General features: G+C 36.5%; 1 non-coding gene across 1 annotated transcript; it reads right to left on the reverse strand.

The window, feature by feature from the left end:
* Positions 1-4516: 4516 nt before the first annotated feature.
* Positions 4517-4590, reverse strand: Trnav-uac (transfer RNA valine (anticodon UAC)). The gene has a single exon. It is a non-coding gene; the product is annotated as a tRNA-Val (tRNA).
* Positions 4591-5373: the final 783 nt, after the last annotated feature.

Raw genomic sequence — 5373 nt, forward strand, 5'->3', positions numbered from 1 at the left:
GAGTTCCAACCTGTTTCCTGTAATTGGAGGGATATTTCCTTGACTGAGATCCGAGAGAGGGAAACTCCTCTTGAGCTATTCCCACCCCAGGCCAATCACCATCAGTGGTTTTTAGTTGTGACCCTGGTAGGGTTTTTGAACTTCTTTTGACCTACCTAATGAAAAGTACTTGAACTTAAATGTCTAAAATACCAGATGCTAATAAGAACCATCAAATACCTAATAATGGTTTCTTTGCTTGATCAAAGATCTCCACAGGAAGAAGACTGACAATTCAGGAGGTGACAGTTTTCCTTCTGAGCCAGAACTAAAGCAGAGCCCCAGGAGTTCAACCTGCCCCAGGAACAGGTATCTTTCCACTGAGCTATGGAACAAAGGAGGTATTTATTTATGGTATTAAAATATATTTTGAAGTGTTCAGGTGTGCTGGTTAAAATCCAGTTTGGATAATTACATTCTTCTCACAAAAATTCCACCTACAATTATAACTGCCAACTCCAATTTCACCAACAGTTGGAATTCTAAATAGCATTTTTTTTTGACACACATTGTTCTTTAGTTCCACTTCACCATGGCTGGCCAATTGCCCCCTCCTTCTTGTAGCTGACTGGGATGAAGTAGCATAGAAAACCATTTTCTGGTATAATTAAGTTATTTTAAGTGAATGACAATATATTAAAGTGATTCAGTGCTTATTAAAACACCATCTTAATATGCAAACTCACAGATTCTGAAATTTCTCTGATGGATAATTTTTGGGTTTTTCATCTGGGTTTTTTTCTGATCCAGAACTTGATAGACTATATGCTTTTACCTTTCGTTTGTTAAGTGATCATATTTTATAATTCTTTTAAATATGTGATTCTGTCAACTGCCTCATGAAAGCATATTCATGTTATTGGTGTTCACCCCTTGCCTTAGGGCACTATGTAGTTTAAAGACAAAGCACTTGACATGGAGAACATAGCGCTTCAGTCACATATGTGTTCAATTCCTTCCTTGAACTGAGCAATATATGAAATAAAGGAAGTTTGTTTCTGTTCTCACAGAGCTTATGGTTTTTAAATTGATGGAGCCAAAAATAAGAATTTCCCTTAAACTTAATATTCAGAAGAGGTAAGCCTGTCTTACAGGGAAAGCAGTTCTGGTAACTAATCTCCCTATTATACTTATTTCCTCCTTTCTTCTATCCTTTCATTTCATCATTCTTATCTCCAAATCTCAGAGAAACACATTATCTTAATTTCTTACTTTATCTTTCTACCAATCTGTTTGGCATTAGTGTTTTATGTTTCCTTTGCTTACTAGATACCACCTCTAAAAATTGAGTATTTGTAATGAATTTAAAGCTTTCATTAATGCCTAAATATTACATAATAATCACTAGTCAGATACACAAAGCTAAGTCTCTTTAAAACCTTAAGAACTTTGAAGAGTGCAAAGCATTAGACACTCAGTGAAAAACACTTATGCACTCATTGTAAAATAGACATTTCAAAAGTAAAGTACAATGACTGTTACTTCTATTTACCAAATCAAAGCTTAAGGTCGAGCACAAGTCCTGATAGCGCATCTGGATTAAATACAGATTTATACATCTGGTTTATACATCTGCTCTCCTCTTTCTTCATTGTGAATTTTAGTCATGGAATAGCCAGTTGTTCCAGATACTGTTGCAATCAGTACAGCAAAAGTACAGGAGCCCACTCAATAGTCTTATCTCTCCCTCTCAAAATATAAGTCACACCATGGCTAATTTCCATTGCCAACTTGTAATTTCATTGTAGCAATTTTAAATCCATGCCAGCATCCCTTTTTCATATAAAAAGAGGGAACAAGAAAAACTAGAGCCTAACAGTAGTTGAAATGGTAAAAATGGGTTTTATTTGGCAATAGGGGAACAGAGACATCAATAAAGAAATGGCCTCAATTCTAAATATAACAGGTAAAAATGAGGATTTATAGCCCAGAGACAGGACATTGAAAAGACAGAAGTCCAAAGGCTGGGGCCTAGTTGGGAAGACAGTTCAGAGGACCCTGTCTGAACTTTGTTCAAGGAGAGAATCTTTGTCACAAGCATATATTAAGGAAAATCATGTTACTCATCTGGATGATGTAATCCAGAGTATTATCAGATTTTCCTACCTCAAGGTGAAGGCAGCAGGCAAGAACACAGAACTTTTGAAATGTAAATAAACAAAATCTCTATTTGAAAACCAGTCAGAATTTAAAGTCATCTTAGATTACAAAATGAAATTACCACATAAGTGTCTGATAGAAAGTGCTCTCAAATATCTGAGAGACCAGTTGAAGGCTTATGAACTAACAAAGACTCCCTGATCACACTTCCAGGCTTCTTTGCTTCTCTTTACTAAGCTCTGTCCTTAGCATGCTGAGTCCGGTTTTAGCAAGAACGCTTCTAAGTCAGTTTATCTAGACTCCTCCACCCCTAACATTGAATCACATTTCCCTCATCCCACCCTTGCTATCTAATCATGCTCCTTTCAGCAATTTTCTGTTCTAAACCCCCTTTCCCTGCCTACTGAATATAAATACCCAACTGTCCCTCTTGTATTCAAAGTTGAGTTCATTCTCTTCTATTTCACTCCGTTTGAATAAAATCTTCTTTGACTTCTTAACTCTGTCTGTTGTAATTTTTCTTTGACAGAACCAAAGAAAGAGCTCTCTACAAATAGTTTCCATTCTAGACTACCACAATATGAAGAACCCTATAGTTTTTTGAGTGATAGACACATGAAAATGCAAATATATGGTATAGGATAACATTTGTGAAACTCTATTTGCCCTTAGTAGGATATTTAAAAGATGGGACTCAGGACTGGTTAATTTTAGTCAGGAAGGAGAACCTGGAAAAAAACATAGGACAAGGAGTTTATCTGGTTGTTTCAGAGGAGGAGACCCACAGAACCCAAGTGACCACAGGAATTCACAGCTACCAGTTCTTGTGGTCCCACAGAAGGATTGAAAGCAAGTTGCACAGAGTAACAAGTGGGTGTTTATTAGAGATGGAGAGATAAGAGAGGTGAGTGTGTGTTATAGGCATGGAGTGTCCTGGACTGGAGAGACTGGCACAGGGTCTGTTTTTTTCAGTGTTTTTGGTTTCTTTGTTTCTTGCCTTAGTTTCATATTCTCCCTTAAGTGATTTTTTATCCCTCTGTTTAGCCCTCAGAGAGCTTCTCTCTGAGGTCCTGATGACTAGTCCCGAGGGGTAGAGGGTCCTGAGACCTGGTCACAAGGGGTGAGTGTGCCATGATCTTGAAACAGCAGTTTTGTTAAGGGGTTATAACTAACTATGGCTGAGAGGTTTGGTCTACATTTCCATTTTCCAAATGTTTGTTTTGGTAAGGTTCTTTATGGTTCTGTTCTGTGACATATGGCTTTGGTGTATGTCTGATGTCCTCCGGGTAAGTTAATACCCTTCATTGACCTTCCCCCCCCACCACTTGTTCATGACTACCTAACATGGGGAGAGTACATAATAAGACTATATGGGGGTCCCAAGTGGTTTTGCTTTGGGGTGGGGGATAGCTCACATGTGAAGAACAAGTTGTCAAACAGAAAAGAAAATGCAAAGCAATATACTGGGAAAAGTATAGGTAGACTGAAGAGATGGCAAAGTGAGTTGTTGGCTCCTAAGTACTCTGATTACAAAATAAGCTCTAGCATATACCTTAGGAGACAATGCAATGAATAATGTCACAAAGAGAGAATTTCCTGAGCAGTTTATTGAGCCTTACAGATGCAGGAAAATTAAAAAAGAAATTCTGTTCTTCCAATTCTCTGCCAGAAATCTTAGCTGAAGATGTTAATTTTCTGTTTTTGGAAATATGGGAGTAGGATGTTTCCACATTCTATTGTTAAATACTTAAACTTTTTATAAAAAACAAGCGAACAAGCAAAGTTTGTTTTAAAATAATTTTTAAACATGATTATATACTAGGGAAGGAAGAATAAATTCATCCACTCCAAGTTATTCTCCTGTAACAAATGACAGATTCACAAGAGAAAGCAATACAGATGTTTATTAACATCTGTGTCTCATAGAAGGTACCCAGAAACATGAGTAAGTCTCAAACAGGTAACTTTGAATTCAAGCTTAAATGTTATTATTTGCTGAAACAAAGAAGAATGTAGAAAGGGACAATTATAGGTTCTGGAGAGATGCCTGGGAAAGGTAAAATAAATAAGAGTACAATTTGTTACTCAAATTTAAATAAGTGCCTTTTTCATTGATAAGAGTTTCTAGTGAGTTAGAATCATCTTTCTCTTCCTGGTCCACAGGAAACATCCCTATAATGGAGATTTTCTTTCTAGGTGCAAATTTACCTTACAAAAGGGTAACTTCTACTGTTTTCAGAGATTCTTTTGTGTCTTCTGCTTCTTAAAATAGTCACTCAGAATAATCCTTGTATCAAAGGGGCACACCCAGGATGTTATATTCTGGTCTCCTATGGTACAGAATTATTACTAAGATTTACTCTTTTTTTTTTTTTTTTTGCGGTACTGGGGATTGAACCCAGGGCCTTGTGCTTGTAAGGCAAGCACTCTACCAACTGAGCTATATCCCCAGCCCAAGACTTACTCTTTAGATTGATTTTCAAAGATCAGTAAAATATTTGCACTGGGCTATGCATATCGCTTTTCTTTATCATCTTCAAGACCAAGAGCATGCATTAATAGTTAACTGTTTTCCCCTGCCCCACTTGGGGTTGGGATAAACTTTGACATGGAAATAAACCAAACAAAAACAGAACAAAACTAACTGGTTTGTGAAGGCCTTGAGCCCACGACTTGACCATGTTCTGCTCTATAACAAAATAAAAGCATTGAGAAATACAGTTATTTCAAACATTCTCATCAGAGACCAGGGCTTGGAACATATTTGACAGATGCCCTATCATTCATTCTCTAAGGATCACAGCATATCTCTCCAAAGTTTTACACTATGAAACACTGGAATGCCAGTTCCAAAGTCTTAGAAATAATGGTTCCTTTACCTACGTAAGGAATGATTATCTTTATTCCATTAAGTGCCTGCTGATACATAATTTATAGGAAGTGGTCCCTGGAAGGAATATGACTCTTTAATAAAGTTATGTTGACTGGAAAATTTTTATTAACATATTTATTAGGTCATATTGCTATTGTATTTGGTTTAAAAAAACAATAATTTCTGTGGGTCACTTTGTTTATTTTAATATGGATAACACTAACCTATTCAAAATACTAGAAGGAAAAAACTGACAGAAATAGTATTAAATCCCTTCCTAGAGATGCAAGTGAATTAAAATAATGAGAAAAAGGTGAATATTGTCCCCAAATTCTAGCAGGATATTTGCTTTGGCAGAAACA

Source organism: Sciurus carolinensis, chromosome 2 (genome assembly GCF_902686445.1).
Source record: "Sciurus carolinensis chromosome 2, mSciCar1.2, whole genome shotgun sequence".
NCBI lineage: Eukaryota > Metazoa > Chordata > Mammalia > Rodentia > Sciuridae > Sciurus > Sciurus carolinensis.